Source organism: Cryptomeria japonica, chromosome 6 (genome assembly GCF_030272615.1).
Source record: "Cryptomeria japonica chromosome 6, Sugi_1.0, whole genome shotgun sequence".
NCBI lineage: Eukaryota > Viridiplantae > Streptophyta > Pinopsida > Cupressales > Cupressaceae > Cryptomeria > Cryptomeria japonica.
Genome location: NC_081410.1, coordinates 287,029,779 through 287,042,589, shown reverse-complemented (window position 1 = coordinate 287,042,589; position 12,811 = coordinate 287,029,779). Strand labels below are relative to the sequence as shown.

The following is a 12,811-nucleotide window of genomic DNA, read 5'->3' as shown; positions in this document are numbered from 1 at the left end:
CACGCAAATCTACTTCAAGTTAACCTAGATTATTAAGTATCAGCTGTTAATGATAAATGCGTGATAAATGCTATCCTACTTTGTCATTATCAATGATACTCTTGAATGTTGGTTCCGTATGATTAGTTACCAAAAAATTCTGATGTAAATATGTTTTATTGATTTGGGATCGGTATCATTAATGAATGTATTCTTTATCTTCCCTACAATGTACTATGGACCATAATTATCATTTCGTGGAATCTCATTAGAAAATGTAATCAATGGAGTCAGAGGATAAGATGTAGCCATAGTTTCTAAGATGCCTCTTGAGATTCATCATAACAATGACTTGTTATAACATTAGCTTCAGTTATATCATCTATAATGATGATATCATGTGCCTTAATATTTTTGTTATGATGGGGAAGTGGATTAGTATAAATGCCCAAATGTCTAGACTCTATTTGCAGGCAGAGTTGAAGGATTTCTATTATCATTAACACCATCTACATGGATCATATTGTTATCTTTGAGAGTATTATATGCTTTAGACCTACGCATTATCAGGTTTGCTCCTTATAACATCGAGGAAGTGGGTTATTTGGACCCAATGGACAGGTAGAAAGAAGAGTAATTACTTAGCACTTGATAAACTTTGTAGTACATCATCCAAAGATTCTTATAACTTTCTAAACCTGCAGGAGCATTAAATTAGATGATCAAAAAGTAGAAGCAATAACCATTTGATTAACATTTTTCTCTTGATCATTTCCCTTTGAAAAGTCGTTTGAATTTTGATATTTGGAAGGATATGCATAAGCATTTAGAGTTGATGAACCAAATTTAAAGACATTTCTTGCAAATAAATTGGATTCAATTGTTTTGACATTTGGACATAGATCTATGGAAGATGCAAAGCTATTGAGATACACATTATCCAGAATTGGCTTAAGTATTTCCTTAATACAGTTATTTTGCAATTCAAAATCATGCAGGGGGCTAAGCAATTTATATTCTAGAACACAACTTACTTGAATTTTATGACATAATCATTAATGCATTTATTTGGTGCTTGGGCACACTCAAATAAGTTCAAAATAGTAACTCTTAGGCCCATGTTGACATTAAATTATTTCAAGAACACCTTAGTTAAATTATAAAATATGTGAATAGATCCATGAGGTAATGAAAAAGCTATTTGATAGTATAATCCTTGAGTCCTTGGAAACAACTCAAACAATGATTTATCCTCATATAAGAAGTCTATCCATGCTGCATTAAAGGATCTCACTTTTTATTTGGGTAACCTTTTTCAATGTACATGTGAAATCAAGGTGCTTCTAAGTGAATATATAAATCATGTGAACAATTTCATATGACAATAATGTGTATTTACCATACCTTAAGTCATTTTTATCTTGTTTGTTAGGTCTTTTATCATTTTTTTTGTTTTCTTGATTCATATTTTGCAGTGTTCGAATAATTTTAAATAATTATTAGAAGATAAGGTTAATAAAGTCATCTTATTGACAAGTTTTTTTTGAATTTTTTTTTAGTTCGCTATTTTTAGTGTTTTTTATGATTAATTTTTTGGATTTTTGCTCTAGATTTGTGACTAGGGAATTATGTGAGGCATTTTTACATTTTTATTTCTCAATTCACAAGTCCCAGGATTTCTGTAAGGAATTGTATAGTTCTGTACAAAGCTGTTTTGGACGATTTTTCTAAAATAGCAAGACTATTTGCTTGAAATTGGATCTTTTCTTCTACGAGAATCACACCATTTTTTAATAAAAAAATCATGCCTATTTTTAAAGGAAAATCATAGGGGTTTTTTATGAAAATCATGTAGTTTTCATGTCAAAAATCATGTCATTTTTTCTCTCTAACGACTAGGATTCCCAAGTAGATTTATTTATAAAAATTGCGTCTATGCAATGGTCTTGCAGATTTACCAAAAAATGTGAGGTCATTTTTTTCATTGTTGTGTTACCTTGAGAGAAATTGTGCTGCACCTTGGGTTATGACTCTTTTCAAGTTAAAGTGGTGTGTAATTTTGGTTATTTTGGTGTCCATTAGTCAAGTTTTTTTTTTATGCCAATATTTTAGATTGATTTTTTAGTGGCTGAAAATTGTGGGGAGATTTTATGCGAGGTTAAATCCGTGTCCTTGGTTTCTACTTTACAATGGCTAGGGCATAAGGTTTGTGTTGGTGTTGGAAATAAGCCACACTCGGACCGGTGATGGACTGGTCCAAGAGGGGCCAGTAGCTCAGTGGTAGAGCACTTCAGCAGCGTATGGAAGGTCCTGGGTTCGAGTCCTAGCTGGTCCATGTCTCAACATGGTATCAGAGCCAGGTCCAGGCTAGGAGCCCCAAGCGCACGAGAGGTGTGGCTTAAGGGGGGGTGTTGGTGTTGGAAATAAGCCACACCCAGACCGATGATGGACTGGTCCAAGAGTGGCCAAGAGCTCAGTGGTAGAGCACTCCAGCAGGGTATGGAAGGTCCTAGGTTCGAGTCCTAGCTGGTCCATGTCTCAACAGTTTGACCATTTGTTTTCCTAGGCTATAGTGAGAATTGTTTAGCAAGGGTTTTTGTGAGCCATTTAGTGCCTCACATGGAAGTGAATGAGTTGGGTTCTGATCCATGGTCGCTGCGATGGATGAGATTGGAGGTCCACTACAATGATGATGTACTGGAATGATCCAAATATTTTTCAAGTTATGGGTGTCGAGTTTCCAATGTCAGTCTTACTTTTGCAATGAAGGTAGTAGTAGGATTGACTCTAATAATTGCATGCAATGTTCTTTTCATTGGAGTTTCTCTAAATGGTCAACACGATGAAGATGAAATAGACTCAAAAGGTTCGACAACCATGCACATTGTCTATGGGTATCTTGAAGTAAAATATGGTAAGGTACTTCAAGCTAATACTGACACACTTTGTTGCCATGTTGAAGATCCTCCAGATGTATTGCTACGAGAGCTTGGAAAGATGAATGATGAATTGCACATATTCTAAGAATTCCATGCTTTGAAGACAAGTAGGAAGGCATTGTAGATAAAACTCAAAATGAATGGTTGCCTAGCTAGCTTGGGAGTCTGATCTTGGGAATCATACTCTTATGAGGGTAATGAGACAACATGTTGGAGCTTAGTGAGTGTGGTTTAGCGTGGATTGTTGTCCAATGGCTGGACAATCTCTGATTCAAAAGTTTAGGGAGGTGGTAATCCGGGAACTTAGAAATTCAAATAAGGAGGTACACCTTTACAAGGGTCTTGTTGACATGTGAAAAGTACGCTCTTTTAGTCAACACAGAATAGAATGCCGAGTGTATCCTATTCTCTGTTGGATAAGGAAATCCCTAGTGCTCTTCAGAATGATCAAAGGGTATAACCTCAAGGTTCCGACTGTTAGGTCTTGACTGCTCAACATAACTCAGTGATTGATGTTTATTGCTGGTAAACACGAGGGGACTTATGCACTTGGGAAGCTGGCCTGCATCTGGCGACGCTTTGATTCTCAAATTGGGGAAATAAAAGCAAAAGTATTAGGTTTTAGAGATCCTAAGTACAATGATGGTAATAGTTGGTGTTGTGGGTAGAGAGACTTCAAATAAATTAGTTCCTGCTTAGCGAGGGATATACTCACAAATCCACAGGAATTGTGGTAGCTCCAAGGGAATAAAGGATTTTTCAGACTATGGATATTCATTCAGACACCAAATTCCAGCTCAGCTTGCGACAAACACTCATAGTTGAACTAAGAACAATAACGTGTTCGGACTAACCATGCACGAAGACCTACAGTCAACATGCTTGCAATGGTATGAACATGAAATGAAATCAAATACCCTCAGAGTTCACCATTAAAATCACTAAACATTAGCTAATTTGATGAAAAGAACATGTTAACATAAGAAAACAAATGGCAAAACATTATGCTTAAATGTTTATTCACTTGCTTCAACTGTCATTACAACAATTTCTCTCCAACAATCCTAGTCTATCCTAATTACAACTATTTGTAACCTTCTAACCTCTAAAAAATCTAACCCCTTTACATCGAGAGGGGCGCTGGGCTTTTATAGTTTTTACATTACGGATCAATGCCTAGGATTTAACCCATCCAATTGCTCTGATTTGCCTTCTAGAAGCTTTGACAACTTTCTGGTTAATAATTTCAACCACCCTCAACTACCTTTTCAGTTACCTGTAATTGTTTTCATTATTATCACTAGAAGAGAAGATTTCACTAAGCTCGAGGCACAAAAAGGTGAATCCTAGTAGTTGGGAAATAAATAACTTGTGTCCCCTTTGTTAATTACATTAATCAGGGCCCACAAGTAATCATATTACAATGGAGCAATTACCTTTAGAAACCAATTCATCTTCTGTTATTTCCAATTGTCTATTTTCTGATTTTGCATACTCCTGTATCATTCTGTGCAAGCACTTGCCTTCAATTTCATGCCCTGGTCTTCAACTTGTTTCCCATGGTGGTGGTGAGGTTCCTTGGCTGTCCAAAAATGTCACTTTGTTCATGGGCTCCATTCGCGGGCATCGTCAAGATGTTAGTTGTGGAATTCCTTCTCTAGCTTTGTCCTGGGGATCCTTTGGCTTAGTCGGTGTTTTGGATGGTAGCGCTCAATCCCAAGCATCTCTCCAAATAGTCTCTTTCATCGTATCCTCCATCCTGCATGATCACATAGGTCAGGGATTAATCATTGTCTCATATTTCATTTGTTCACCAAAGGTTGTGAACATTGCTATGTTAGAGAAGGTCTTGGGGCTTTGAGGAAGTGATGAGCTGCATTGGTTTGGGATGAATACATTAGTAGTGAAGACTTATCATTTGAACTTTAAGGATTGCAAAAGTCATCGTTGAATACTAATGTTCAATGAGGAGGCTAGGCTCTTACCTAGGTGCATGGAGGGTATCAAGAAACCAAGATCCACAACCCCCTTCCAGATGGAGTTCTCCTATTACAGAGACAAAGCGTATATCGTTCAGAAGTTGCCCTTTTTTGGGCATGAGCATCCCCTTTTAGAAGGAGCATTACAAAGGCACCGTTAGCGTTAGAGTGGCTTCCAAGTGTGGTCTTGTTCACCTCTATTGTAGCCAAGCTTGTTGGTAGTTCTAGTATCCATAGAACCATGCCTTAGTGCATCATCATCAGATCTCCAACACCCTATTTAGTTATTGCCCTCCCCATGCTAAAGAAACTAATTCACTGCTCCATTCAAAAATTGGACTGATTGGAAGGGTTGATTGGCCCAAACTTCGGCCTTTGGAGGTGGCCATAAAGACCAATTTAAACGTTGTTTCCGTTCTTCGTTTTGGATGGCTTCGCTCTTCCTTCTCTACTTCAACGAAGCACTTCTTTTGGCTTGCTAGAAAAAACGATTTTCCCTTCACCTTTCACGCCTTGCGTTGAGAATACGATTCTCTTCTTAATCATAGTTTGTGAATGACATGCAACTTTGGTATAATAGTTGGGCAAGACAAGAAGGAAGCACACATGATCATTTAATGTGGTTCAGATGCTAGAAGGATTTCTGGGATTTACTTTGGCAATACTAAGAGTGAAAGCAAAGGCGAAACAATTGTATATTGAGTCCTCAAAACAACCGCGCTTTGTAACACCATTTAAAATGTTAAGTGCTTATTCCTTTTAGTATTTTTATTGAGGAATACTAAGGCCAAGTCAAACAAGCATGAAATACTATCGATCCTTGGTTTCTTTAAAAAATACAACCTTTTCTAACTTTAGCATGAAGTTTTGGGATTTTTCGGCTTTTTAACGAGTTGATTTAAACTTTCAACCCCAAGTTCAGGGTTATTATCGGCAAAATGATTCACCCCTTTGCAATAAAAGAAGACCGAACTTCGCTTCGCTTTATGTTTTGATCTTTTCTTAAAAAGTGATGACACTTAGTTCGGTATTTTTCTCGGTGCTAACATCGGTGAAAATAACTGGCATGAAGTTTGCTTTGTGGTCTTATAAAGGCTAAGGCTTCAAAACTCACTTTCGGTATTTTATCGGCTTTGACAAGGGAAAATAAAACATTTTCACTTTTTCTTTTAAAAACGCCCGAACTTCATTATTTTTCCATTTAAAACGTTTAATGAGAACACCATTTCGGTGTTTTTCAAGGCTTTGACAAGTGTGATGACATATGACTTCATGTTGAAAAGGAAGGATTGATCTTTGACTTGCATTTGGATTGCAATATGTCCTGACGTCATATTCGGTGTTTGTATTGGGACTATCTTCGGCGATGTTAAGAGGCCTGAGCAAACAACACCAAACAAAAAAAAACGAATTGTCCCTTGTTTGCTCTAAGTGCAACTTTGGGGTTATTCTTGGCTTTGGATGTGACTTTAGGCTTTGTTTTATGCCTCATATAAAAATTTGATTTTTCATTTCTTTGCCTTGAAACACAAACTCGGTATTACTTTCGGCATGTTTGAAGGTGATTGGAAGGCAAAACAATTTAATTTTGCAATTTGGATACCCAGATCAATTTGGAGGCAATAGGGATCCCTATCAGAGACGAGTATGTTAGAAGAGCACAACAAATGGCGACTTGGCTGGGAAATGTTCTTGAACATTTCAAGGAAAACCATCTGGATCGAACTCAGAATCTGTGGTTAAGACCCCACAGACCAGACCAAATGACAAAAGACAAATTCAAGGTAAAAATGAGGTTGCAAACTAAGTCAAGTGATCGATCTTTGGAATCAAGTGTGTGCAGTGAAGTTCATTCCAGCTTTAAAGAAAGTTGAAACATCATTGTTCAGTCATGTCAAGCTACGTAGGGTGACTGTAACTTGAAAAGCAACTTGGATATTGGCTCGCTGCCAGCAAGAATTTATAGCCCCTGCAAGGTTAATCGCCCGTAAGCTCACAAAGATTGCTCAATTTCCCGTAAATTTTCTTTTGAATATTGGTAGCGATGTCTGCACTCCCAAAGCCAAGCATTTTTGATATTTCTTTCTTGTTCAATTTCTTACCTTCTGATTTTCTCTTTTTCTTCTTATTTTTCACATTGTTTTTTGGCTTGTATGCAATGAAGCCTACGTGGAATTGAGCATTACACTTGTCGTTGAAGCAGAGCTTCAAATTTTTCACTTGCAATGACTTCCCTTTGACAAAACAACAGGGTTAAGCAATTTTAAGTGTTAGATGTGCGATGATCGCAATGTTGGTGACAAGACACAAGAGGCAACTAAAGTTTTAAAATTAATAAACTTTGAACCAAATGATCTGACTATGGGGGCAACTGTCAATTAAGTGCTCTACCAAAGTTGACAACCAAGAAATAGACTGGAAAATACCCTGACTTCATACACCAAAGCTAAGGAAAACATACATACCCCTACAAAAATGACAGGGAGATAACCCCTTCGAAAGCAAACCTACACTAGAGCAAACAAAGCAAACCTACCTAAATCGGAAAACTGGAAATCTAAGTTAGAAACAAAAAAGAAAACTAAACCAACTATTTACAAGGAAAGATCGATTGTACAAAATGTGGACTATTTGCATGAATCCCTTTGCCAGGATGACTTCTCAGTGCATGCAACAACACCGGGGTGAAGGGTATAGTCTTTAGTTTGGCCAATTTGTCTTTGTATTCTGAAAGAAAATTTTTCAGTAGGCTACTCTCGGGTTCAACTAGGACATCGAGCAATATACAGGTTGATCCATATACAGGTTGTTTTCCCAAAGCATTCATCATCAAACTGATAACATTCAAAACTAACAACAAAAAGGAAAGAAACAACTTGGTGTGTTTTTGAGTCGTATAGTGTGTTGTATAGGGGAAGAGCTTCAACAAATTCAGGAGGTCACAACTGGTGGTGTATGATCCCGCTCGTGTTCGGTGTGTCCAAATCAGCATCGAATTCAGCAGCGGGCTGCACAGGTTGGAAATCATTCCTGAACTCAAACTTAGGATAGTGGGGTGCTTCATTTATTGATATATTTTCAGGTTGCATAAACCATGCAACCTTATGCATTTTTGTCAGCATGTTCTTAAATAGCAAGGACCTTCCAATAGCTTCACCTCTAAAAATGTCCCCAACGGGTTCATGGAATGCATCCTCCATTTGTGGGGCTTCTACAAACTGTTCTTCGACGTCTGGCTGATCCACGAGGCTCACTTAATCGTCCTCTTCAGCACTTTCCCCCTCAGGTACAAGGCATACAAAGTCATTCCCTGCTGTAGTTTGAGTGGTAGGTTCGTCCTAGCTAGCGCTTGACAACTCCTTTTCATACTCAGAGAGTGTGGCGCTATAGTGGTTTTACATCCTTCTGTACTCGTATGCAACGAGGTATGCACTCCACACTTTATCTATGATGCATTCCTCTAGTAATTCTGATAGTCCATACTGATATCTGACCTGGTTGACTGCCTCTAAGTATAATGAACAGGTGAACTCAGAATGAGGAGCATTATGAATTCTACACCACCAAGGTAATAGCACACTTTCCAAGCATATCTCTTCTTTGGGACCAAACTGGTTCTCAATTAGACCCCTAAATTGGGTAAATTCATCAGTGCTTGATGGAGAGTTGGGACTATCTTGTTGATGGACAGCTCTGGTTTGGGGATATCTCAGAAAAATATCTTTCCTTGCAGCGCTAACTCAACTCTTGACAGAAAGGTCAGGCAGTTCAGCTCCTCATGCTTAGCTGCGTTGTGGATTTTGTAGTGCCTCGTGGAGGCAAAATCAGATAACGGCTTGGGATACAACTGTGCACCAAGTCTCCCATGAAGCTGGGAAACATCAACCCTGTTGATGGTGTTTTTACGCTCTATGCAACACAGAATAAAATACTAAGTATTCTATCCTCTTTTGAACAATGACTCCGCAAATGCTAAGCTGTGTGATCAAATGGGGCGACTCCAAGGTTCCAGGCGTCAGGTCTTAACGTGCTCTTGGATAGACTCATTTGTGATGTGATATTGCTGGAATCACAAAGTGGACTTACGTTGAATGCTTGAATGTTGCTCGAACGTGGGAATTAACTTGATTTGGAAAAAAAAATGGAAAAAGGATGAGGGTTGAGAAAGATCTAATCTAATCCTAGGAATGTAAGAGCAATGGACAATCTTTGATGAAACTCAACTTAGCTTTGCTTTGACATGCAGCGGACATCTCCACAAGGCTACGATGATCTTCTAGGGACAACTTGTGATTTTCAAATCACCACTACAAGCATAGATCCCTTCAAGGTGAAGCATATCAATGAAGAAGTAGAAATGGAAGTTAATCTTGGCTAAGATGGATCCAGTTGACTACACAACGCACTTTACCATCAGCAAGGTGTTAGTAGTATGGATGTATGAATTTCACCATTGATCATACACAAAGTTCTTCGATTCATTTAAACAACTTGAAAATTAAAGAAGAAGCAGAGACCATACAAATTGCTGAATCAACATATGAATCTCACTATATCTTCAATGAAGTTTACATGCTTCTTAAAAACAATGTCTTGGCAACAATCCTTGCCTTCTCTTCCTACTCTACTCTAACTATCTGCTTGCTATTTGACTTTCTATTACTATATTAACCTTTACAAATGAAAGAGTGGAGCCTTATATAGTGCTGTTATTACAATTGAGTGGCTCAGATTGATTCACAATCAGTGGCCAAGATTGAAAGATAGAAACTGTAATTAGGCTTAGTTACACCCATTGCAAAACAGCTAATGTTTGACCAATGACAATATTACATTTGATGGGACACATGTCCCTACTTGAAATTCGACCAATAGATGATGATGGTAGGTGCATTGAACTTTGTGTCCCCAAGTGGTAGTTATCATCTTTGTTGGATAAGCTAGGTGCATTGAATTTGGATGCCTTAGCTTGAAATGATGTGATTGGATAAATGATGACTAGGCGCCACCTTACCTTGATTAACCTTTGTAATTCATCACAAGTTGTAAATGAATGAGGCATATCTCTTCTTGATCATTTTACCCTTCATCTTCTGGTTTGGGAATTCCGCCTTAGTGCTGCTTGTGATGCTTATGTTTGATCCTTCCTATCTTGTTGTGTGATCCTGTGAAATCCTTTCCTTCGAGCAGCTTCCTTGTATCCTTCTACCCGCTGGTAAAGCCTTCTATGTATGTCCTGTCACATATCGCAATTGAAGTGCTCTAACGTATCATTATGCTGATCATGTTCTTTGCATTCGCTGCCATCCTCATGTTGATCTTGAAGTCTTTCCTGTACAATGTTATGTTCTTCATGCGGTGGAAATCCTTGTTTCCAAGCTTAGAGCCTTCCTATTCTGTTTTCTCCCCTTGATGTAGATGACTCCCACTCTTGCCTTATAATCTGTGATGATGATCCCATCAGCTACCTTGCACGAGCTTGAGGCTTGAAGTGCTACAATGTCATCCTTGGGCTCTTGTCTTTGCTTATGTGATGAAATCTTGATGTTGTATGTGAGCTGATAAGTCCTCATCTTGGAGCTGATCCTCATCACCTTCCTTTGCATGTTCATCCTACTTGCATCAAACCTGGAAACAAACATAACTTGAATCAAGACATTGCAAAAGTACTTAATCAAGCTTCCTACTACCTTCTCTAATTCTGGAAATGAATTTTCTGATCATGGAAAAATCTGATTTTAGTTCTGATTTCTCTCGTTTTGACTTAATTCTTCAGCATCTTGAGTCTGATTTTGTCTCAGGCCTGATTTATATCTGATTTGCATTGGTTTTAGGTGGCAAAGGAAGTGTGTGGATCTCATAGGGCAAAGCAAGAGCTGTCAATGCTTTGGCTGAGCAAAGGAAATGCTGTCAATTCCTTGTCTTGTGGATTTGATCCTTCATTGGAAGTGATTGATTTCTTTCCTAACTTGTCATCGATCTTGCAATCACCTTCTGAGCAGTGCACCTAGTATGATCGTGATCTCATTTCAAACAATACATTGCAAAAACCTTAGTTCAATGACTGGAGGTGTCAATGGCAATCACTCAACCCTTAATTCACACTTTTAGCATAGCAAAGGAAGTGATCAATCTCTTAAGTCGCACTTTCTGGGGGTCAATGGAAATCACATAATCCTTAAGGCGCACTTCTAGGGGGTCAAAGGAAATCACTCAATCCTTTAGGTGCACTTTTAGGGTGGCAAAGGAAATCACCTTCGTTCTTATGTTGCACTTTCAAGGGGTCAAAGGAAGTAGTTAAAATCGTAAGGCACACATCCAGGGTAGCAAAAGAAATTACTCTATTTCATAAGGTGCACTTTCAGTATAGCAAAGGAAATAGCAATCCTTAAGGCGCACTTTGAAGGTGTCAACGGAAGTGCCTCTTCATTGATTTGAAATGCAATCGCCCAGCTAGCTGATCTTGTTCAGCAAATAAAATCCTTAAGTCGCTGATTGGGGAGGACAAAGGAAGTGGCAAAAAGACCTTAAGTTCGTGGATTTGATTATATACTTGAAGTAGCCGATCTCCTCCTTCACTTGATATCACTTGATCCTAGCAACATCCTTGTCAAACAATGATGATTTTCAATAAAAAGTAATGTTGTGCAAGACTAGGGCAAGGAAGTGACTAAAGTGCTTAAGGCGCACTTTCAAGGTGGCAATCACCGAGCTTGGATGCTTAAGGTGCACATTTGGGGGGTCAATGATTGAGCTTGGATGCGTAAGGTGCACATTTGGGGGGTGAATGACCGAACGTGGATGCTTAAGATCCACATTTAGGGGGTCAATGACTGAGCTCCAAAGTGCAAACCTAGAATGCCGATCCTCCAAAAGCAACTTGCCTCAGCCAAATTAAGGACTACAACTAACCTAGAAAGTAGAAAGAAGTGGGGGTCCGTATTTGCAATGGGGCGATGTGTGAAAACGCCACAACATCTAGCGCCACCTCGAATAAATGTTCTTGAACATTTTGAAGACAAGAATCGATCCACACTTAGAAAGCATACTCAAAGTGGAAGAAGAATCCCGAACCGGGTCAAGGCACTTATTCTTTGATTACATGTGTGTGCAAATGTATTCATTCTGGCTCACAAGAACAATGTGACGACTAGGATTTGTTGTGAATAGCTACATAGTTTGTCCATACTTCATAAGCATCTTGGCTAGAGCGTTGTTGCCAGTGAGCGTTTATAGCCCTGACGAAGATATCGCTGTAATTTCATATTGCTCCATTGCTAGCCAGGCGTCTATAGCCTTGATGGAGTTACTTGCATATTCCCAAAGCCAAACACTTTGATTTTTCGTTTTCATTTCATTTTTTCTCTTTTCTCTATTTTCTCTTTTCTTCTTTCTCATATATTGCTTTCCTTTCAAGTATTTTTCACACTTTGGCTCGTAAGCAATGAAGCTCACTTGGGTTTGAGAATTACAGTCATGTTGAAGCTGGATTTAAGATTTTTCACTAGCCACGACCTCACCTAAGAAACCACAATGACTCAGAGCAATTGATTAAGCATTTAAACTATAGAGATAGAAAGACATCGGTATCAAGACACAATAAGCGATTCTCTTCCAAGTCAAGTACAAATCCCTACCCAAATAATGAAGTTGGGGAGGAACAACCTCGGACCGTAAAGCACTTCATGAATATATCCAAGAAAATGAATTGAACATAAGATCCAAAATTTTGCTAGTGTGTGAGAAAACAACACCAACGCTTGTCTCACAAACAAAGACTCCCACTTAGGACACCTAAACTAAGCAAAACGATTAACCCTAAAGCAAACTAAAACTAAATCAAACAAACTTAAGCTAAAGAAAGCAAACTAAGTTTTAACTTCTTGAACCACTGAAGGATCATGAGTCAAATAA

The 12,811-nt window shown here is 38.4% G+C and overlaps 1 protein-coding gene across 4 annotated transcripts in view; it reads left to right on the top strand.

Moving 5' to 3' along the window:
* LOC131031948 (uncharacterized) overlaps positions 1–12,811 on the top strand; it is a 297,244-nt gene that overhangs the window by 126,829 nt on the left and 157,604 nt on the right. The gene's annotated exons all lie outside the window — the stretch shown is intronic.